Source organism: Periplaneta americana, chromosome 1, assembly GCF_040183065.1.
Source record: "Periplaneta americana isolate PAMFEO1 chromosome 1, P.americana_PAMFEO1_priV1, whole genome shotgun sequence".
Lineage (NCBI taxonomy): Eukaryota > Metazoa > Arthropoda > Insecta > Blattodea > Blattidae > Periplaneta > Periplaneta americana.
Window position 1 is genome coordinate 86,502,915 of NC_091117.1, and position 25,700 is coordinate 86,528,614.

General features: G+C 35.1%; 1 protein-coding gene across 2 annotated transcripts in view; it reads right to left on the reverse strand.

Annotated features, from left to right (window-relative positions):
* The window catches only part of LOC138697945 (alkaline phosphatase 4-like), a 120,956-nt gene that overhangs the window by 41,701 nt on the left and 53,555 nt on the right, over positions 1–25,700 (reverse strand). Inside the window, exon 1 of one of the 2 annotated variants that reach the window (XM_069823563.1) lies at positions 24,747–24,902. The exons of the other annotated variant lie outside the window; for it this stretch is intronic. The gene's annotated coding sequence lies outside the window, so the exon portion shown is untranslated. Of the gene's footprint in view, positions 1–24,746; positions 24,903–25,700 lie in introns of those variants that run through there. 2 annotated transcript variants of the gene reach the window in all.

Here is a 25,700-nt window from a genome sequence, read left to right on the forward strand (position 1 = left end):
AAGTAAACTTTGAAAATTAGGGCAAATATACAGTAATTCTGTATTTAAAAAAAAAAAAAAAAATTAATTATAAGTTAACTAATTAGAATACCAAAGTGACAATTTGTCAATTTGTGTATTGCATGTCCACATTATAAGAAATATGTGGTAAGAGTTTCAGATTAATTGGTGTAAAAATGAAGGTGTTTCAGATCCATAGCCTTAAATTAACTGCCCAATGTGGGATGTGATGAAAACAGTTGGAACAGGGCCTATGCTCCTTATAGGCTGGTGAAGGACATTATTATTATTATTATTATTATTATTATTATTATTATTATTATTATTATTGGGCCGATAGTGGAATATCAGTAGAAGAAACGGGAGTACCAGTCATCAGTGTTTGTCCACAACAAATTCCACTTGGAACAGCCGGAATTCGAACCGAGGTTAAAGCGTGGAAAGGAATCTGCTCTATCCGTTCGGCTAACGATGCGCCATACTGGGTTTTGCATAGAAACCTCAACAATAACGAACATCTGAAGACTAATCTAGACAAATTACACTAATTTCGCAAGTAGTGACGCATGAGTCATTTATATTCTGGTTTGAGCGCCACTTGTTCGATTGTTGCAGTAATAAAGAAATCGTGTGATGTAATTGTATGATTGCTAGGAAGTACTTCCGTCCTCAGGCTCGGCCTGTCTTCATGTGGGAGACTTCCTGCTTCAGGCCTGTCCGGTACAATGAAATCAATTCCATCAGTTTTACTGATGACACTCTGGAAATCCTAATGAAGATGTGTGTGCAGTTAGCGCAATTCACACTGAAGAATCGAGCGAGACAATGGCGCAGCCGAGTTCCAGAGGTCTCCAAGACCGATTATTGCGTACGGAGACTTAATTTCTTACGTTTCATAACTAGGTAGCGGATTTTTATCTGCTAAAATGTAAATTATTTATTTTTTTTGTGGTAAAAATACAAAAATATTTACCAAAACATTAAAAATATTTAGCCAAAATTTGACTCAAGTATCTCTACAATAATAAAAATAAAGATACGTAACTTGTACCGGCACTTATCAATAGCAGTCAAACATTTCATTACAATTTCAGTATATCACAAATGCTATCTCCAATAATAATCGAATTTAAGGCGATGCACTAATGAAAATAGTCGAATTTTGAAAAATGTAATATATATATATATATATATATATATATATATATATATATATATATATTTCGCGCTACAAAGTATACGATGAAAATTTTATCTCCATATCTTAATTATAAGTATACCTATATATAGTTTGATAGAAGTTGTGTTAATGCACGAGTTATGTGTAACCAAAACTATAAATTTATTTATCTCAAAAAATAAACTTCCTAAGTTTTTACTTGCAAATATTAATTTTATTTCTCACAGCTAGAGTGATGAAATTTGGCATACTTATTCATTAATATCTCTGTTGTGAAATAGAGTATTTGATTGGCTGTATTGAGCATAGTTTTATTGCTAGAGAATTATTAGTAAAGCAGTATTTTTATTAATATTTGAAGATTTATGAAATTATGTAAAATATATATTTTTTTCTTTTACAAATTAAGAAATTACAATAGGGCATTACTAATGCAGTGTTATCTTTGAAAAATAAATAGGTTAAAAATAATTGTTTTTAATTTTTTAAATAGGATTTTGATTAAGAAAATTAAAAACAAAACAAGAAAATAAGTTATTTTTTTTCAGTGTTTATGAGTTATTTTAATAGGTTATTTTACGGCGCTTTATCAACAACATAGGTTATTTAGCTTCTGAATGAGATGAAGGTGATAATGTCGGTGAAATGAGTCCAGGGTCCACCATCGATAGTTACCCAGCATTTGCTCATATTGGGTTGAGGAAAAACCCCGGAAAAAACCTCAACCAGGAAATTGCCCCGACTGGGAATCGAACCCGGGCCACCTGGTTTCACGACCAGACGCGCTAATCGTTACTCCACAGGCGTGGACAGTGTTTATGAGAAAATATTGAAATTTACAATGGTGATTATGACATTGATATTCATATTTAATAAAAATTTCAACTTTCTGTCTCATAAATTGTGGATTTCAGAAAATTCATTAGGGCATCGCCTTAAATACATGTTGATATATTAGTCCCCCTTCAAGGGAAGGCATGGACCGGAGCAAGCCTGAAAACTAGGAAAGAAACTGAGATGATGAGGAAAGAGGGGAAGTGTAATTATGATGACGAAATGAATCCGATGACTAACACTTCAATTGGTTGAGGGAAAACCTCGAAAAAAGCTCAACCAGGTAACTTGTCCCAACCAGGTTTTGAACCCTGGCTCGCTAGTTTCATGGTCAGACGTGCTAACCGTTACTACACAGCGGTGGACATTGTCTCTGATAAATGTCTTATAGGGACTGCGAAAGTGTTCGTTCCACGTCACAGAACGCTAGCCTTGCGTACTTGAAGAGTGGGAGGTCACAAACACTCACACCGTCAATTTCACTTATAGTTCGCAAAATCTGAGCAATTTTACACATTGATGATGGATGTTGAAATTTAGAGTGATGGTTGAATATTGGAGGGGACGGGAGAATGCCGGGAAAACTCTATAGCCACGTGCACCAACGTCGGTTAAAAATGTACTAACCATGGGCTACGAAAGCACGGTTGAAAAGTATCTTATGGTTAAAATGTAATTTCTGTGCACCATTCATTACTACAGGTTATTTAATCACGGTTAGCTAACACCTCATTTAACCAGGGTAAAATCTGTGATGGTAGGAATATATTGTTTCTACAAGATGACGAAAGGAAAGCATCCATGAGTCATTCCACGTCAAATCGCACAAAATTATACAAATTTTGACCTTCATATTTCTGATTGCGTTTATATTTTTTTACCAACTCTATGGGTCTCATAAACCAACAAGTGTATTTTTCTTTCCTCCTAAGTCCACATGTTTTTAAAATATTACATGTTAAAATTCGTTTAAAATGTCGCACAATGCAACATTTAAAGCGTCATATTTCTAACGATATTGATGTTAATTTTTTTTAAATGCATTTAAAAGCTTAAAGTACTGTCTTTTATTAAATATTTACTAACTAATTTTAATATAATTATTTCAAATATTTTTTATAATTCAATTTTTAAAACATATACATCAATGTGAAATAGTCCTATTAAAAATATAAAAAAATGCCTACTAGGTGCAATGAAGTATTCTTAATAATTCCAGAAAAAATCAGAATGGGATCTCCAATAGTTTAATGGAAATTTAATTACTTATGACAGAATGTGTAGCGGTCGGCGCAGCAGCAGTAGACGGGAAGCGTTAAAGCGCCCTAAGAGGTTTATCGGCGCTGGATAATTGACTGAACGTTGCAACATTACACCCAGTACGGATCAAGTTACTCGAGGAAACACTGCTAATTTACTTATAATGATATCTTCAAATAATTGTACATTATGCTTTTCAAATGTTTCTTTTCATTTACACTTTAAATTTTCATTCGCCTACCTTCTTTCTTGAAAGAAAATTGTTGTACTAAATCTTCAGTTTTTGACAACGGAATGAAAGAAAATAATTTTAATGTACCAGTTATTGGTTTTAGATTATGGTATCTGGCCTGCAAATTTTCAGTGTGGTTTTTGTGCTTATTGAATGGACAAAATATAAATGACACGTTAGAAATGTTTTTTGTGACTAATCAAACAGTTTTTTTTTTTGGTGTTGTTATAGGATCTTGTATAGGCTAACTTTCGTGGCAAGTCTTTTAACAGTATCTCCAATGCCAACACATGGACCTTTACCATGCGACATTGCAAAGAAGTGCCATTCAGCACTAATTCCATAATCGTCTTCATGTAAGCAATTATTCTTAATTTTTTTTTTTAACTTGATTCATTGGAAAAGTAGATGATTTTTTTCATATCGTTGAATTCTTGCTTTAAGAAATTGATTGCTTCGGATTGAAAAAGTGAAAGGGATCGGTGTCATGTTTCATGGTTTCTGAGATGACATTACTTTTGTAACGAATTTCTGTATCTCCTTTGAAATATACTACGAAAGGATTTATTTATTTATTTATTTAAATATACAGAATAAAAATATATTTAAAAACAAGATAAATAGAAATAAAATAATACAATCAATATAAAAAAGGTGATGCAGTAGTCTTAACAAAATTTGAGACCGAATGAGCAGCGCTCGTGTTCGGTCACAGTTCAGATATAATATTAATAGGCCTATAAGAGAATATAAAATAAAATAAAGTAGGAAGTAAAATTAAAATTGTATTGTATTGTGGCTTGGCATATGTTCCAATGCACACCTTGTATTGAATCTTGTATTACAAATGAATAATTTTCAGAAAAGTCTGCAATAACTATGTAATTTTCAGGTTGTACCTTTCTTTGCATTCCGTCAAAAATAAAATATGGCTGACTTTTGAATGGATGATGATGCATCTTCTACATGAAAAACTTAACATGCTAGGGAGCCTTTTACTTTTGAAACTGTTCACGGGGGTATCGTTTTGTTGTGTCTATCTTTTCTTGATAGGGGATTCTATTGACATCAAACTCTTGTTTAATTCCTCAATATTACTGATTTCTAGCACTGTAGCCATAGAACTGCTAGAAGAAGTACTGGGATAATCACTTTCTCTGTCCGCACTTTCATTTGATTCATGTTTATTAATATCACAAGAACTACCGGCCTCACATATAATTTCACCTGACCTATGCGGAAATTGATTGATTTTTACGGAACAAATCACATATTTACACACTCAAAGACTCCTTTAAATTGAGCTTTATCAATAAGTCGCGACTTACGCGTCTTAGTGTACTTTTCTTTTTAAAAGCGTGATTAGGAAGGTAAATGGATTTAAACACTTGTTATATATTACGCGATCTTTACCCTCACTCATGTTGTATAGAAGTCACGTCACTGCGCGAAATTCAAACCCAAACTGATTATTTTTCTCTCCTGCCATCTGTTTACTGTCATAAAGTTTACTGCCTTACCCAGCCTTGCTATCATCAAACACTTGGCTATATTACAGTATAAACATAGAACACTGTGAAGGGCTTCCTCTCTTAGCTGATCTGACAATAATAAAATAATTTTAGATAAGATATTTACTGTTCCTTAAGGTATTAATCATTTGATGATTAGTATGGTGACATCAGATGCAACGGGGAATTTCCACGGGAAGCCTTCTAGCCTATGGCTACAAGCAGTTCATTAGCTGGGCATCGCGAGCGCGTGCATGCCTCCGGAAAATAAATTGTTACAAATGCATGGGTGCCGATCCCATATTTATAAATACAGTAGTTTACAGATAATACATCAGCGAAGAAGTCTATATTTTTTTCAGTTTTTTAACTTGGCTATTTAATATAGTAATTTTGCTTTGAAAAAGAAACGATTAAAAAAATAGGCCAAATTTTAAATTTATTTGTGATAGGCCTAAAGTAATAAAAAGTGTTGTATTTCGTCTTTCAAATGCGACAAACCGCAAATCTCAATTATATGTAGACACAGAGTTCCAAGCGAGTTTATGTAACAGTGCGCGCATATTTGCGTAACTTCAAATATTCATAACTACACAAATAATTAATAATTGTGAAAATAAAAAAATACGGGTCTCCTTATTTGATGTCTGGAATTCATGAAAAAAAATTCGACCATTTCCAAGAAGGTCGTGTTTTATTGCTGTGCGATTTGACGTGGAAAGACTCCCATATCTCTGTAAAAATGATAGTCAACGTCTAAAAACGACTGCGCTTAATCCGTTCTATATGGAAACGAATGTATCCTACATTTTCGCGAGCATTTATTTGCCTTTGGGTGTTGTTATGTTAACGGGTTGCATTTCTTTGCTTTTCACTGCTGTTACGTTAGAATCGTACAAAATGGAAAATTAAAATCGAAAATGATTATATTCCAATGTGAGTCTGAAGAATTGATAGACTTCATTACTAGAAATAAATATGTAATATTTAAAAAAAAGATGGAATATCCATAAATAAAACGGACGAAGAAGATTAATAGGAATGTTTGTACAATTAAGGGCCCCAATTACACCAGGGAACTGTGCAATATCCTAAGCTCCATCCACAGCCTCTCTTCGTTCAGTCTGCGACGTAGGAAAAGAGGTATTCGAATTATGTCCATTAAAATTGTGAAAATATCAGTTACATAGAATCGTAATGTAAACCGACGATTCATGGGAGAAATAGGGCTGTTTGTGAGTTATTTCAAGTGATCCATTTGTTCTGGCAGAAATGACGCGATAGATTTTGATAAACGAAATTCCTTTTGAAATTTAATGTCACCTAATTCCTTGTAAGAATTCTTCCTCCACCAATAAAACTTCACGCTCACCATCATCCCTATCCAACCTACAATGCTAATTGTGTTCGAAATAATCAGGTGTAGATCTGGCCGCCATTTTATTTTACTAGGCTTGGTAATCACTAGTTATCTTCTTTAACTGCTCGAATATGGCCGATTAGAGATTAGAGTGGTTAACCTCCTGTTTAAGTCCTAACCGAGATCGATGCACCGTAAAAATGCTTAACCAGGGGTTAGGTTGCAATTTTAACCTGTGGTACACTAACCGACGTTAATGCACGTGGCCCTAAGAAATCTTGGTTTTGTCCATTAACGATCCACCATCACCGGAATTTGAATCCGGGGTCGCAGTAATCTTTAAGTCAGTTCTCTCTCAGCTGAGCTACATAGGCGTCGTCTGATCTTTATTTTAAGAGATGTGTGTAAAATTCCAAACCTTGAAAAAATTACTCAGAAATATTTTCCATGACGGTTCTAGCACGTGATGGTCTGTAGATAAATATTTTTATTGTAGGCTACTCTAACTCTATTCGAGAATAAGGTTTTGAGAAATATTTGTTCAAGGGAACGCTTCATCATCCAGAAAAACAAAATTTAATTTGTTTACAGTTTCGTAATTTCCATGTCGCATCAAAGACAATTAACACTGGAGACTGTATCAGCCAGGAGTGATAAACAGAACTGTTTATAAGTGATTGACCAGTGCATCTGAACTACGGCTGTGAGTTTGCATACTGTCTGGGTTATGCATATTTATCTGTCATCTGTATTTTTTTACATGCAAGACATTTTAGCAGGCCTACTATAAGGAAGACACGGAAAGCTCTTACTTTCCGAAGAAATCATGATAAGAATTAATTGTATCCACTTACAAATTCATCGCTTTCGGCTTGATACAAGTCTACTAAACTTACAGCCAAAGGAAAATTGTAACTACGAAAAGAGATTGAGAACAGATTGAAAATCTTTCACTTATCACTATAAGATAATCTGGCTGAATAGGATTTGCAACACTAATTTTATTATTATGAGTCCAAGGAAATATCAGTCCTACTTCTGGTGATTATAATTACAGCGTTTGAAACAATATTTGTGTCTACCGCTGTGGAGTAATATCTGACCGTGAACGAGCGGATCCAGGTTCAAATCCTGGTTGGGACAAGTTACTTTGTTTTTTTTTCCGGGGTTTTCCTTAACCTATTAAGCAAATCGTCGTTGTTCCTGCAATAACTCCTATGTGCAAAATATACAATTGTTCAGTAGGAAGAAAAAACACATTTATTCATCCTCTGGCAACCGTACATAGAAGATCGTGAATTCTTACATTTTCGAAAGAAAGAAATATAATTACATATAGGAGATTTTATTATTTGTTGTATCACTATTTAAGCTATTTAATAGAACAAAAATCTGAAAATCGATAAATATGTCACATAGGAGTTATTGCAGGAACAACGACGAAATGCTGGATAACTTTCGACGCTGGACTCTGGACTCATTTCGCTGGCATTATCACCTTCATTTCATTCAGACGCTAGATAACCATAGCAGTTGGTAAAGTATCACAAAAACGAATTAAAAGAGAGAATGTTAAAAAAAAGATTAAATTATGGTTTATTTAACGACGCTTGTAACTGCAGAGGTTATAACAGCGTCGCCGGTGTACGCAGCTTAAAAGCCGTTTGCCTTGATTAACTTTCAATTTGTTAGATCTCCTATGCTTAATTAATTTTGGCTATATAAAGAACGCTTACAATATATTTATAAACATCTTAAATTGGAAGTTGCATGAGCTGAGAAGGCAGTATTTTAATGTAATATTGTAAAATTTAACTAAATTATTGCACGAGTTATAATTCTGAATAGAATTTAATTTCATGTTGTGAGCAACTGCAAGAGCCGGGAGAGGGTTAGCCGTTCGATAGGCAACAAGATGTATGACGACTAGACATCGGAAGTTAAGGCACTAAAATGGTATTTTAGGCGCCTAAAAAGACTCTAAAAACAACAAAAAAATAGGACACTAAAAGGCATCGAAATTATACTGAATCACTCATAATTCATAAAGTAAATATCCATAAGACCATAAATAGGTAACTCAACAAAGTGCACTGGAAAAGTAGTTTCTCTGTTCTATGGATTTGTTTCACTTGTACTTATGAATTCACAACTTCACGTCCATAATTTGAATTACAATAAATAAGCAACTTTTCAAGATTAACACACAAACTTCTGTCACGTTTATTGAACAAAATCAGTTTATATGCTGAAAAAGATCTCTCAACGTATACTGATGTGACTGGAGCATACTTAAACAGTGCCATCCTGGCTACATAATAATCGTTCCATTAGTAGTGAAAGCAGGAAATTCTGCTACCCACTGACGATATAAAGAAGCTTTCGATGTTTTCAATTTTGGCATTTTTCACCATACTACAGTACTCTCACAAAGACAATCCTAGACTGATTGAGTTTCGTGTTCTCAACACAGTGCTAGATCAGAAGGACAAGGTCGATTCCGGAATAAGCAAAACAACAATGCTGCATTGCAACAGGGTGTCCCATAAGGCTACTATAAGAACTGCAATTTCCTTAGTTTCGAACGCAGAAATAAATGCAGTATTGTTGAGTGAGTAATATATAAAGAAAAAGACATAAAAGTACATATAAAATAAAAAAAGGCAAAAAAGTACATATTAAAGCAAAAAAGGCGTTAACGGCAAAAAAGGCAAGATCAAACTTCATCAGAATGCTTCATTTCTCATGATTCGTGCACATTTACTAAAAGCCTTTAAATATGAACATTCAAATCAAAATAGGCATTTTCCTAAACATCCGATGTCTAATGATAACAAAAATGTCAGAAGAAGTAAGAGCACGTCGGAAAAGTTGAACGACAAAAATTCAGAAAACTGTAGACTACTGATCTCATTCTGACATCGACATCCGTCTTAGCGACTGAGAGAAACCATGGAAAACAAAGTGCAGGATCAGTTGTCACACTGATGACACGCCAATTACGTAGTTTGTAATCTAACTCTATTATATGTCTTGAGGAAAACTACTGATCAACATCTTACAAGGGACTTCCTTTATTTAACACAAGAATGTACATTTACATTTATTGCTACTTGATTAATTCTAGAAACTGGATTTGTAACAGAATAATTACAAAATTATTTGTTACATATTATATTTATGACCGGTCAGTACGTGGTCCGCAACGTAATGACGTATATCGGCGTAACTAGGTTAAAAGAGCGTCATTAATATACCATAGGGAGTTCGTGATATATCTCATGCTGGGCGTTGTCATTCCAAAGCATTTTGGGCTTTGTGTTACCTAATACCGGATTATAATTATCTATATTTGATACACTACGTGGAAAAACCACTTAGACTTCTGTTTCCATGGCATTACAAATGACGTTAGAGTGAACTTTTCATGTCAGAACGTTACAATTTTTCTGTTTTGTACTTCAAACATAGACTTGAATGTCATGTTTTATGGGACTTTCACAGGAATCCCAAAATTATTGTCGGTTTGCAAGAGGGTTTTCCTACGTAATTACCCGGATTTGTAATGGTAACTATCCTTGCTAGTAACTCGTAAGCGGAATCGGTTTGAAACATAAAATCGCTTCTTTTGACTCTTTTTATGACGATTAGAATGTTGCATCTCCATCTGGAAGGATAATCTGATGACAATGTTTGAAGATAATGAATAGGCCTAAGCAATTTTCTAATTGTAAGTGGCAAGAAAAAAAAAAGAAACAGCATGAAAATATAATTGGAAGGATTCGAAATGCCCTATTTCTGTAATAAGCTTATTAATTTTTTTTTCATTGTCTATAAAACATAGAACAATGCATTTTTTACAACATGTACCTTACTCACTATCCTTAATTTTAATACACACCCAATATTTTGATAGAAAAATACAACAGAATAATAAAAAGTTCACGTTAAAATTAATAAAAAAAATACTGTTACAACATCTGATAAAAATTATAGGTTTCTTCACATAACAGATGCAGAGAAAATGGATTATGAATTGAGGCAAATTTAATATTACGGAGATTGGGCGCCGCGAACCTCCTTAAATCAGATTATTGTTTTGTCTTTCTTACAAACCAAGGTATTTTTGTATGAATTATTAATTAAAATTCAATATACATGGTCATAACGTGGAAAAAAATTATTGTTTGTAGCCAACATGCATTCAACTAATCAGAATCAGTTGAGGATACTTTGCGACAAAGAAACGTATAGGAAGCAGTTATGGCAAAACTTTATCTTGTTTGAGTGTATATATAGCAAATTACGTATTTGCTTTGAAAAGCGATCCTAGAAAATAACTGAAGAATTCTCTGGAACAACGGCTTAACTACTAGATTTTTAAATTTTAAATTGAGAGTACCAAACATTTTAGAGCTTGTATAACAGTTGGCCTATTGCTCATAACGACGTTCAAATATTTCTAGAGGGAGTTGTGTTTGATGAAGAGAAATAATATTTTGTCAGTAAAGAGATGTGTTATTATCTTATTAAAGATGCAATATATATTGGAAACGGAGAAATGATATAAAGTATGTTAAGTTGTTATTCCAGGGAACGTCTCAACTATTAGGATCATTCAAAACATGATAAAAAACTAAACTTTTGTGAAGCGCGTTGAACATACAGTACTACCTCTATTATCTGTAGTAATAAAGGGGGTGAACTGAACGGTTAATCGAAAAATCGAATAATCCGTACCATATAAAGTTTTCATAAATTAAGTGCATAATACAGTTTCGTAATTTCCTCCATGGTTTTGTGCTTTTAATACGCTAGGTAATGGATCAGAAGTTCACTAATTTAAGCCTGCTTTCAATAACGGATTTTTAAGGATCAAGGAAACTTCTTACGACGGCTGTCTGTGAAAAGATAGGAATAGTTAAGGTCTCATGTTGTAGATTTACATACGTACTTTATACACTTGATATTTTTTTATCATTAAATCGTGCACAGTTGTAATTCCTATTTCTTATTCTGATGCGAGATGAACCACTTTCTCTTTTCTCAAACCACTCAATTATTTTCACTTTTTTTCGTAGCACAACACCTTTTCTTTTGACAACTGTGGAAAGCATATTGTATAGAAGTTAGGCCCTTCAAAGAGTAGACCATGCTGTGTAAGGGTTATTGTTTAGTTAACTGTCCAAAGACAGGTCTGAACCTCTGAACCTCACAAGTGTTACCAAGAAGGCACACTTATGAGGCAACTAGGCCAGAAGATAATGGGGTAGGGTGGCCAGTTCCTTTCCCACTCCATTGCATACATCGCTGACTAGCTACATATTACACTACTCAGACTTCAGATGCATACAAACAATTGTTCTTCATCTGACATACATTTTCAAATGAGATGCACTGCCTGATAATATATGTACATATCAGCCAGAACCTCAATCACAGGAAAGTGTATAAGGGTGAAGGTTTGTAAAAAAAAAAAAAAAAGAACACACACTCAGTAGAAAAAATTCGTACTAATATAATGTACAGTACTTCATATTTTTTCTGCAGCAAAAGAAAGAGAGAGAGAGAGAGATAATCCACCAATCGGTTAATAGGGTGACGGAAAATCGGGATACTACTGTAGTCAGAAATGTACGTGCCTTCAGTCTCTCATTTTCTATTTGAAAACATTCTGACAGTCTGCATCGTGTCTCACAGACGCATTTTTTGTGTCTTGTTCACCTAAGTAGCACAAGGGTAGAGAAACCCAATGCTGGGGGTGATTCCTACCTCAACCAACAAATAAGAAAGCGGTTAACGGCACTTACTACCCTCAGAATCTATTATTATGTGCAAGGTCCCAGACGTCTATAGTGGTTGAATTAATGTATAGCTTTTGGGGATTTATTTCGTGCCTTCTGCACACCGTGGGAGAATACAATGTAACATAACGTATACTTTATTCTCAAAGTCAAGAGTGGAATCTCAAAGCCATTGTGTAATCGTTTTCAACTAAATATGACGATAAAGTGAACAATTTCTCTCTCTCTCTTTCTCGACTCATACAATACTGTCTATGACGATAATAACTGTATGAAGCCTACAGGTTGAACTGTAAGTAATGTCATCAATTTGAACGGGTTATTCTTTGAGATATTTCAATAAAAGTAATTTAATACAATTTTGCTCGTTATTGCTTCCTTTCCAAAACAAAAAAATTACTTTATATGAAACATTTCATAGCGTGTTGTGTAAAGCCATTCATTTAATTCCCAACCTGATCAGTCAATTTAAGAGAGCAGTGTATTATGATAGTCAATTATTGAAAAAAAAAATAGTTTTATCTTTCAAATGTGCAGACGTTTGATCCGAACAAATGTTACTTTTCGTTCTGCAAAGGAATTTTACAGTGTTACATTTGTTCAGATCAAATGTCTGCACATTTAAAGGACAAAACTAAAATCATTTCAATAATTTACTATTATAATAAACTGCTCTCTTAAACTGACTGAGCGCTTGCCTGCCGATCCGGAGTTGCGGTCGGGCGCGGGTTCGATTCCTGTTCGGGCCGATTACTTGGTTGAGTTTTTTTTTCCGAGGTATTCCCCAACCGTAAGGTAAATGTCAGGTAATTTATGGCGAATCCTCGGCCTCATGTCGCCAAATAACATCTCGCTATCACCAATCCCATCGACGCTAAATAACCTCGTACTTGATACAGCATCGTTAAATAACCAAGTAACAAAACTGACTGAGCACATTGGAAATTGAATCAATCGCTTTTCCAATATACACTGTGAAATGTTTCATATAAAACAGTTTTTATTTCGTAAAGGAAGCCAAAACGAGCAAAATTATATTAAACTTTTTTTGTTTGAAATATCTGAGAATAACCCCCTGAAATTAATGACATTACTTACGGTTCACTCAGTATAATTTGATATGTTCTCAAAAATTGTTGTATTTGTCTATATTTTAACAAACAAGAGCTTGGAAAATGGATGAACTGGCGTTATGGCTAACAGATACAGTAATGTGCCCAATGTTACAAGAAATATTATTAATAAATTTACAAATACCCGTTCCTTTAGGCGACATTCCAGATGTATTTTTTCCGTTTAATTAATACAATTGGTAACAGTTTTACTTGTTATATATTTAAATTTTCATCCTTACAACTAACTGTTCCTCTGTGACGGATTACAAGGTTTCTTCGGGTCAATTGTCAATAATAATCGCGTCCAGAGTAAAGAAAAATACAGTATAATAAGGTTATCATAACCTATGACTAAAGTACTGTCTGATATGTACAGTACATCTATTATCAGGCACCATATCTCACTTGATGTGTCTGAGGAAAGAACAATTATTGTTTGTATACATCTGAAGTCTGATTAGTGGCTTTCAGATTAACATGTTCAATCCAAAACGTCAAGGGGAAAAGATGTTCACATGCAAAAATGTCCAGTGCAAAATGTCCAAGGAACAATGTCCGTGAACAAACATGCCCAATCAGGAAAATATCCACTGCTGAATGTCCATGAACAAAAATGTCCAACATTTTACAATGCATTGTTTTGAAATATAGAAAATTCGAAATAATTAGTTTGGACGAACTTTTTCTCCTGTAACATTTTTTATCTCTATGTAAATGTTTATATTTAGTGTTTATATATGTATAATTGTAACGGTGAAAATATTGTTAATCCAATAATTTTTTATTTTTTTTTTTTTTTTCATAAGTGTATATTATTTTGGGAGTGTTTTTGTAAGTAATTTTATGAGGTTGTTATTGATATGCTGATAAATTATTTTTAATGATATTTCAATCGACAAATAGGAATAATTAATTGCATTTCAGTTATAAATTTGAGGATTGAAAAGTAGGAAATATGTTATAATTGTAAGATTGGAAAGCAGGAAATAGGTTATTGCATTACAAATTTAATTAACTTAATGGTACAAATATCTCGTTTGCAGACAAAAAATTAGTAAAAGATGGATAGACTGCATGTACAGCTGTCAAAAAAGTAGTGACCGCACTCGTGAACAGCGAATATATTCTAAGTTCACTTCGGATTATGTGATGTTACACGATGCATGCGCTTGTCGAATCGCACTTGAAGCAGTTTCAGAACTATTGTGTTTAAGCAGGAGTCATTCGATATCTATGTCTCGTAAAGCAGCGGTAGAGTGCTATCTTAGTGATTCGAAGGTTGCGAGTTCGAGCCTTGTTGAAGTTATTGTTTTATTTTATTATCGTTCGTTAGGAATATAAATAATATTCAAGTTATCGTTCGTATTCTGTTATCGTTCTTTTGCGATATAAATAATATTCAAGTTACCATTTATATTCTGTTATCGTTCTTTAGCGATATAAATAATATTCAAGTCATCATTTATATTCTGTTATCGTTCTTTAGCGATAAAAATAATATTCAAATCATCATTTATATTGTTATCGTTCTTTAGTGTTATAAATAATATTGAAGTTATCATTTGAAGAGTCCACTGCAAGAATTATGGATGTCATTTGGAATACATTTTGCAGGAGACGCAATTGAAAGTTTGAAATGCTTAGAGCTCAAAGCTTAACTGCGATTTTCCGATCATTACTGGACAATGACTATCAGTGTAAATGCCATATAACTCTCTATGTACATTCTATATGTCTTAAGCTATGCACTGACAGTCTTGGTTCATTTTTGACAAGAAAGTGACATAAATCATTCTTGCAGTGGACTCTTCATTTATATTCTGCTATAGTTCTTTAACGATATAAATAATATTCAAGTTATCATTTGTATTATGTTATCGTTCTTTAGCGATATAAATAATATTCAAGTTATCATTTATCTTCTGTTATCATGCTTCTGTTATTCTCCAGCAATATAAATCATATAAAGTTAATGTTAGGTTTGAAACAATACAGCTGCATAATACTAGTGTTAGTTTTTTATTCTTGTATTATTACATTATACTATCCTCTAACACAATAAAATGAAAAGGAGTGACGAAGATTTGAACCTGAAACGTTGATATCTAAATTATGACGTTCTTCCGACTAAGATACGGGAGCACAAGTAAAGAAGCATATGAGGAAAAATTGGCCCAATCCCCCTCCAAGACGTCTTGATGATTTGTGGAAACTCGTCCTGGATGCCTGGGATGTCGTGGCTGAGAACAGTCGCAGTCATGCCCACTCGACTACAGATGTGATCGAGATGGGAGGAAGATGAACTAAATATTGGATCGTGGCTTTTTATTTTGTTTTTTGAACTTTTAATTGTTTTGATTTTCTAAGGCAGACGTCAGTAAGTTTGTTTCGTTTATGCCACATAAGATATTTTTGTTGAGAATAAAATCTTTCTTTCTTTCTTTCCAATTGCAGCCATAATGCCATAATAAATAATGGTAAAGTAATGGCATAATACATTCATGAACCTGATGTTAATTACTAAAACATTCATAAAAGAGGTATTGGAGGCATGGAGGTAGATAAGCGCGCTTTTATGACCTCGGCACTAGAATGAGGTGATATAATGAGCACCACGCACCGATCTCTTTATTCCCGGAAAATAGCGGGGACGTTCTTTATGTTTGGCCACGAGAAAAGTCGCACCGTCGCCTGGGTTTGAACCCAGGACCTTCTACACCGCAGCCAGTTGTTTTAATAATTGAGCAACCCGACCGCCTGTAAATAATATAGGAAAGAAAATTCGAGTACTTTTGTGGTACGTCCGTGTTCAACAAAATATGAGTGGAGTGATGGCTTATGTCGTTTTGCAGTAGTCGCATCCAAGGTTAATGTGAGGATAAAATAGTAATATGCGTTACAAGAGCGGTATGTTGATGTTTTCATATTCGAGGAAAAGATTGAAAAAGCGAAACGTAGTTGAGCTTTTTTAATTTCCGAGTACATGAAAACAAACATACCGCTCGTGTATCGTACATTATTTTGTGCGAAGATCGTTTATTACATACCTGAAAGAGGAATTTCTAATTAGTTGCAATGAAATCTCCATCTTGGTTTCTGTTCAATGACGGCAATTTTGGAAAACAAAAATATCTCTCTTCAACATTGTTGCTATAAAATGTTTTCTGTGTTTACTATACTCCAGCAGGCCGATATACGTCTGTCTTTTTTTTTTCCCAGTCTGTAAATGCGAACTTAAAACAAACGGTAAGGTTACGTAATGATTTATTTTTCATTTTAATATTTTAACAATATTATTTATATAACATATTGCAGTAATAACATCGGCATCTGGAATCTTGTTGATTTTTTCACGGCTTCCTTAATGTTACTTGCATCACGAATGCAGTAACTTTAGTGGAGTAGTAGAGTTTACTTAATTTTTGCAAATATTTAAAAACAATAATTAACAGTTCAATTTAGGTGAAATTGCAGTGGTAAGTTTCCAATTTATAATTATTACTATGTTAAACGTCTCTAAAAATAATATGTTAAAAGCCTAAAGCAGTAAAATGAATGTCGCGCTTAAGCGGTAAGAAGAGGGAAATTGTTATGTGTGTTACGTTGGGAATACTGAATGTGGTATTTCACAATTACCGCGTATTGGTTTTGTGCGGAAAACAAGCAAATACGCACGATCTCGCACAAAACAAATTTATACAACGGGAACTCGGACGGCGAAGTTCTTTGAAAAGTGAAAACAACAGATATATAAAGATAGAATGTCGAAAGAAGGGAAATCAAAAACCAGAATCAGTATGGGCTACACATCATTAAAAGAAAGCCAGTAAAACGCTTAAGTTGTGTATTTAATCCTTTACAACTCAATTAAAACTTCAATTATGCGCAGCATCAAGTTCAGTTCAGTGTTCTAAGCTTTTCTTGCATTGAGTATGTACTTCTCACTGTGTCAAATGACTCGGAAACCTTGCCAGCAAAGTTCATCCAACTTGTCTCGTAAGGTTATTCCCCGCCAGACGTAGAAAAACAGCCGAGCTTTCACTTTGGCGCGAACACCTTTCGTATAAGGAAAACCGACGGATAATAGCCTAATAACAGGAAAGCAAAGGCATAAATTTGAACGGTAAACAAGATTTAGTCTCAACAGGGATCTTTGCTTACTTATTTTTTATGGAGTAAGACCGTAACAGGCCACGAAGCTTAATACGTGATAGGAAGAAGACAAAACACATGAAAGATTTTCGTACAGTTGCATTGTTTTAATACGAACATTTCTTGTTCATCATTATTACGATCATAAATTGTTCAAGGACTGGATCCTTTGTCAAGTTCCGCACTCAGTTTTGAACTGTTCAGGAATCGCAGTAACATTCATTAGACCTTTGAGATCTAGAGGTTACTATGGATCGAAGGCACTGAGATTTAATTCAGGCAGAAGGTGACTAATCTGACAGAAACAAATCCCAAATAAGGTTTCCATCAGATCAGAAACTGAAGTCATTTGTTACAGGTAGTATCCATATTACTGTCCGTCCGAGTGTTTATGTGGAGGATCACTGAGAATTTCTACAAAATCATAGTAGGTATAAATATTTGAGAAATGGGGATATGTTAGTTCCTACAATATCACAGAAATGGGGATATGTTAGTTCCTACAATATCACAGAAATGGGGATATGTTAATTCCTACAATTTTTTAGTTTCTTAAATCTGTTGATCTACTAACATGCAGTCACTGATTACCCTCAACATTGCACACAGCCAATAGGCAATAGTCCGCCGGGCTACCTTCAACGCCGTACACAGTCAATAGTCAGGGTCCGCAGGGGCGTACACGCCTTCATGTGGTCTTTTTCTTCACACTACCAATGCCTGTGAAACTTTTCATGCAGACTAAAATGCTAATTTTTATCATCATCATCCCCATATATTCACATTTTTAGAGGTTCTGAAGATAATGCAAACAAACACATACGTAAAACATCGCAGTGCAGCAATTAAATATCTCGCTCAGAAAAAAGAAGAAGGCGTTGAAGAAAGAAGCATTTATACAAGAGGCCATCCATGAATATTTAAGTCGGCGCATCGCAAGATTTGATTACATTAAGAAAGTGTCTTACAGAAACAGAATATCAAGTACTTGACATATTTCTTTCAAATAAGGTTTTGATCAAGAACGTTATCCCTAATTGTTTCACAATTTTATTATTTTGACAATGAACCGAGATAAAATTTTTAACCACAGCACCTGCACTCTGGTTGCACAATCCCAAGTCTGTACAAAGTGCGAGGGAAAATTTTGTCTTGTTATTTTTGTGTGTATTTGTAGGAATTCACATATTACTTCGTAGTAATCCATTTTTTAGGAATTCAGATATCTAAATTCTGCTAACCGCGACTTTGTAGGAATTTACCATCCCCGGTCGCAGGGTCATCGAAATGGGAGAAATCACGTGACAGTTTACTTACTTAATGGGGCCCTTTTTAAAATTATTTTGAACACTCGGACGGACAGTAAATTGTTGGATTTAAGAGATTCCTTTGCTCATGAGTAAGGACTAACAAAGTCCACCGCTGTGGAGTAACGGTTAGTGTGTCTGACCGTGAAAAGGAACGGGCCTGGTTTCAAATCCTGGTTGGGACAAGTTATCTGGTTGGGATTTTTTCCGGGGTTTTCCCTCAACCAATTGAAACAGAATTGCTGTGTAACTTTTAGCATTGGACCTCGGACTCATTTCGCCTTCATTAATTCACATATCATCATCAACATCATCATCATCATCATCATCCATACAACAGCCCCGGTTAAGTTCACTGTGCGGCGTGCTGTACTTGTACAAGAGAGCGGCCGTTCGGCTACCCAATCATTCACAGAATAGGAGTGGTAAGCATAATAAGCCTCAGGCTGCAGTGCAAGCCTTCGAGTCCCTTCTTCGTATAAGAGAGGGAGAAAAAAGATTAACAAAGGTAAAATTCAATGTACAAGCTTGCAAATATTTCATTCTTAGCTCTTGATAACAGATGTCAATACGAAGAAGATATTAGGGTTTTTTAATAGAAAAGAGCAGAAACATAATGATTCAAATGTCTTACTGCTTTCTGCGGGTAACGAAACCCAACGACGTACACGTCTGATGTGGCAAAACTGAAAATGAGTGAAGTCGAGAATACTTTAGAGAAGCCAATTAATTCGTTGTCAAGTATTCGATATTGCAAACAATACGACATCGGACTTTCCTGAGAAGCACGAATGTATAGTCAGCATTGTGCAATCTACAATCGATGAAAATAACATAAAACACACTCTTAGTCCAGAAAAGCGGTGCATGCATGATGCATACATACATTACATACATGCATGCATGTATACATACATACATACATACATACATACATACATACATACATACATACATACATACATACATAAATAACAGGAAGCGAACTTAGGTCAATTGGATTCTTAGCTACACTGACGCAGGGTTTTTTGGAGGTAAAATCCCCGCAGAGCTCCACAGAAAAAGAATAAAAAACTAAACAGTGACTTACTTCCGGTAACATACAACCTGTTCACAATAATGACAACTCTCCCTGTAACTACATGTACTCCTGAAAGCTTCTTTTCATCACTAAAAGCATTGAAAGTCCTCAGGAATAGCACAGGGGATGAGTGTCTTAATGGACTGGCTCTCAGGTACACTATAGACTATACATGTGAAAGTTTCTGTGAATGAAAATCAGATGTTCGAGAAATTAGTTATGAAACGTAAAAGGTTAAAAGTCCGACTTAAAAGTTAGTATATAAATTATAACATTTCATGTTTATGCAGCAGCATAATAAGCGATATGTGGTGTGAAACATAAACTCAAAATGTTTTTATTTTATTATTTTTTTTTTTAAGGTACTGGCATGTTATGATGACACACTGAGCCTGTGGATAACTGCACTGTTGTTGAGAAAGCATAATATATTATACTGAATATTAGCCATGCGGATTCTGCACCAAATGGTTTCCTCTGTGTTTTAGTTAGGAATCTAAGTTCTGTTTCAGTTTGACCAGCTTCATGGCCTAGTCGTTAGAGCTTCTGGCTACAGTCCATAAGGTACTGGGTTCGATTCCCTTTTCTTAAAGGAAATTGTTTCTGTGCTTGTCCTTGGTCTGGAATTTATATTAAGTTTAGTTTTAAGATCTTTTCAGGCTGTGCCACTGTTGGCTACAAACTCTTTGTTCTACAATTGTTTAAAAGTCACGTAACCTGCCGACAGGTTTTAACTGAAATATCTTGTATTAAAATTAAATTGCTTGGTTATGTCACCTATCTCACAAAAAATTTCAAGATATTATCTGGCCTCCTCTGAAATATAAAGGTAAATATGTCTACCGCTGTGAAATAATGGTTAGCGCGTCTGTCCATGAAACGAGAGGGTCCGGGTTCAAATTCTGGTTGGAACAAGTTACATGGTTGGTGTTTTTTCGGTGTTTTCCCACAACCAATTGAAGCAAAATTGCTGGGTAACTCAGTGTTGGGGGAAAAAATGGTTTATTTAACGACGCTCGCAACTGCCGAGGTTGTATCAGCGTCGCCGATGTGCCGGAATTTTGTCCCACAAGCCACTATATCTAGCGACTTGAGGCTGCCATCGACCTGGGCCGGAATCGAACTCGCAACCTCGGGTACAGAAGTCCAGCGCTAGGCCTATATTATAGTCGCGCTCTCATGGTTAACATGTCGGCATCATACAATAACGTGCGGTGTTCTTTTAAAACATAATTTTGCCGACCGATTGTTGCTCTAAGCGTCACGTTGTCACGTCTACTTCCTCGATAAGAATAAGCACTAGTTTGTTATATTGTTAAATGACTATTATTATTATTATTATTATTATTATTATTATTATTATTATTATTATCTCATATACGAGTACGTTGACATTCTTAACTCTTAATAATAATTTTTAATCACATACCTTAATGTTCGTCCTCAGCACAATACATTGCAACCTCGGTTTTAGTCCACGTGGATTAGACAAGTAGATGTCATTTAATAATGGAAGCAGCTTATTGGTTGCAATGTTGAAATTGAGGCGAGAGATTGGAGCGACGACATAAGAAATTGAAAATAATAATGCAATTAAATTTGCTTTGCCACCCAGGGCGACCCTCGGCGTTGGACCTCGAACTCATTTCATCATTAATTCACATATCATCATCATCATCATCATCATCATCATCCTTACAACAGTCCGGGTTAAGTTCACGGTGCGGCATGCTGTACTTGTACAAGAGCGCAGCCGTTCGGCTACCCAATCATTCACTGAATAGGAGTGGTAAGCACAATAAGCCTCAGGCTGCAGTGCAAGCCCTTCGGGTCCCTCCTCCGTACAAAATATGAAGGGTTCAGAACCATAGTGGGCCAAGCACCATTTACTAAAACCGTAGAAAACAAGGGTTAAAATGAAGTTATTACCATAATTCATTGGAAACATATAGCAAGTAATATAAAGTATGCACATTCAAACTAAATGATATGTCAATCTTCAATAAACTATGGTATTCACTTAACTTTAACCCTTGCTTTCTCCGTTTTTAATAAATGGCGCTTGGCCCACTATGGCTCTGAACCCTTCATATATATTTCCTATAGATGGCATGAAGACAACTGGGGGGGGGGGGCATGAACGTAGAACCCCATGCTTTCTTTTTTTTTAAATTGGTTTATTTCACTATGCTTTATCAACTGCTATGATTATCTAGCGTCTGAGTGAAATGAAGGTGATAATACCAGAGAAATGAATCCAAACTTCAGCGCCGAAAGTTACCCAGCATTTACGCTTAGTGGATTGAGGGAAAACCACGGAAAAAATCTTCAATCAGGTAGCCTTAGGTAAAACCCCCAACCTGGATTTGAACCTGGACCCTCTCATTTCACGGGCAAACATGCAAACCATTATTGCATAGCGGTGGATTCCATGCTTTCTTGACCTCAAGCACTAAAATGAGGTGGTGTGGTCGACATCACATTCCTGCCGCTTTTCTATCCCCGGGGAAAGACCCGATACTTAATTTTGTAGGAGACTGAGTGAATCTCGGGGCCGTTCTGTAAGTCAGAAAACGAGAAAACCCACACGGGATCAAATCCGGGATCTCTACCAACTAAGATACCCGGACGTCCCTTTAAAATGTATACAGGAAATTTCTTTCTATTTATGTTAAAACATGCAGAAAACTTGCAAATGCATAGCTATTTTATGGTCCTGGACTGAGGCAAGTGTGGTAAAACTTCTGACCACGAATCGAGACAAATCGAGCAGATCCGGATTCGAGCAGGACGCTCAGAGCTTATTTACTTTCATAGAGGTCAGGAGTGTCTCTTGACATGCTGAGCACATGTCGAGTGTTGCTTCACAACAGGGTGTAACAAAGAACTCAAAGCTTGACAGTCATTATTACGAAATGCTTAAAATTTTGTCACACGCAATGACTTGAGTTTGAAACGATTCCGGGTCTCCATTTTAGCCAATGTTATGTTACGAGCGGAAAGTTGGGTAAACCCACAAGCACACTGCCACTTGCATGGGCCTGTTTCACATGGGAACATTTTAACTGGAACTTTCTATCAGAGATAACGTTATTTTGAATGTCGATAATCTACGACACGGAACTCCTAACTTTACTTCCCTTTCGAAAAAACCATGCGAATTGTAAGTTTATTTTTATCGCCCTCAGCCGGAACTCACGATCCTCTGTCCATAGCATGCAAGAACTCAATGTTAGCCAATATGAACATAACGAAACTCAAATACAGAACCCATGTTTCAAATATTTTAAGGTTTATGTTTCAGTAGCTGAAAGACTGAGTAAGTTATAGCTAAATAACGGAAAAGAAAAAAAAAAAAAAAAAGAAATGGACCAAACTAACGGAATTATATGAAGTACCAGAACAACAAAACTAAGTAGTAATTAGTGAAAGTAAAAAATAACAATTCAATTAACTAAATACAGTATTTTTACAAAGCTAATGGAGCTGTAACTTGTAATTTATGAATGAAATGAAGAGAGTTAAAAATTAATGTAATGAATATAACAATATAGTGGAAGTATCAAATTTGTGTAACTAAGAACCTAATGAAAGTATCAAGGCAATGGAACTAACAAGTCAAAATAAGGAAAACAAAGTAACAGACTAGAAATATTTATAGACCAACGAATATAAGTGAATTAAATGATTCATATTAAGCAATTAAAGACATCAGTACCAATAAATTTGCATACTTGACAAACGAAACTAAATAGAAGACAATATAGATGTATTCTGTAAGATCAAAAAAAAATCTTTACATAGATTTTATTTATTTTAGTAGATCATTTTATGGCGCTTTATCAACATCTTAAGTTATTTAGCGTTTGAATGAAGTGAAAGTGATAATGCCGGTGAAATGAGTCCGGGGTCCAGCACCGAAAGTTACCCAGCATTTGCTCATATTGGGTTGAGGGAAACCCCGGAAAAAACCTCAACCAGGTAACTTGCCCCGACCAGGAATCGAACCCAGGCCACCTGGTTTCACGGCCAGACGCGCTAACCGCTATTCCACAGATGGGGGTTCTTTACGTACATAGAAGACGTTAAAACTGACGAAGTAAGAAATGAAATTGAAAAAGAAAAAACAAATTAACAAAAAGACATGAAAGTAGAAAATATAACAAGCTGACGAATATAATAAGCAATCAAATACAACAAAACCGATGAATTTGAGAACCCGACAAATATAAGAAATAGGCAAATGCAACAAAATATATTAGTATAACAAACCGATAAATTTAAGAAACCGTCGAATACAACAAAACAAATAAATTTAACAAAACAGATACATTTAACAACTCACCGAATTTAAGAAACCGACGAATCTGAGAAACCGACAAATTTAAGGGCCCGACAAATATAACAAGTAGGCCTACACAAACAAAACATATGAATTTAAGAAGTCGAGAATTAAACAAACCGACAAATTTAAGAAACGGACAAATATAACAAGAAGACGAATAAAACAAAGCCTAACAAACTAACAATAGTAACGTAATAAACCAGCAAAAGTAACGAGCGAAAGTAACTAACAAAAGTAACGACTATAATGAGAAGCGAGAATTAAAAAAAACATATTGAAGATATTAAAAAAAAAAAAAAAAAACATAATTTTACCAAGTTTAAAATTTGGAGAAGTTGTGTAGTTTTCTTTCACACTTCAGTACTGTGGACACGAATTGAAAATTGCAAGGCATTCGTAAACAACGAACCAAACTATTCCCGACAGTACACCTGTACTAATTAAATTTAATCAAGTCGTAAACATTCTACACACTTAGTATTTAGGTACGTTGCGTTAACACTCAAACAACATAGCGAGACGCTGACTGCATAAGCCGGTGCAAACACCTGTGCTAACGGCTTACCTCTATCGCAGTAGTCTGCAGCAGGGTTGCAACTGCCAAGTCCTAGCCCTCTCTCTCTCGCCGCGGTACTGTGCAAGACTGAATGGACACCAGGAGAAGCGCCTTTTGTAACCCTTCCTTCTCCTCTTGACTCATGTAACAGCTGCGGATCAGGTGGAGAAACAAGACACGTGATTGCGCTCAAGAAACGAGATGCGAGCTCTGGCTGGCCTTAGGTTATGGATTAAGGATAAAGACCCTGAATTTTACACATTGCACAACTTCATGTCAGGGACTTCGAAATATAGTGATAAGAGCGCCCGTCATAATCGGTGGTCGTAAATAACAATTAGGAGGAAACTAATTGTAAAATGCTTAGTCAAAGCAATGAATTTCATGTTGTCAGACAAAATACATGTTATTGTTAGATCATACTAATCTACTAATTACCAACATAATGTGCTAGAGGTCCAGAAGGAAACTACTGTATATTCTTTCGCAAATCATTGAACCTTCCAACATACAGATGACATGTCGTAAATAAGTAAATAAGCAAGACCTCGTTATTTCTTTTTTTAGTACTGTAGGTTATTTTACGACGCTTTATTAAAACATCTAGGTTATCTAGCGTCCGAATGAGATGAAGGTGATAATGCCGGTGAAATGAGTCCGGGGTCCAGCACCAATAGTTACCCAGAATTTGCTCATATTGGGTTGAGACAAAACTCCGGAAAAAAAACTCACCGACCGGGAATCGAACCCGGGCCATCTGGTTTCGCGGCCAGACGCGCTAACCGTTACTCGACAGGTGTGAACTCGTTATTGTTAATACTATATTATTATTACTGTTATTATTATTATTATTATTATTATTATTATTATTATTATTATTATTATTATTATTATTATTATTATTATTATTATTATAGCAGGTTACATGGCATTGTGATTTTATCCTCTTTGGTGATATCTGGT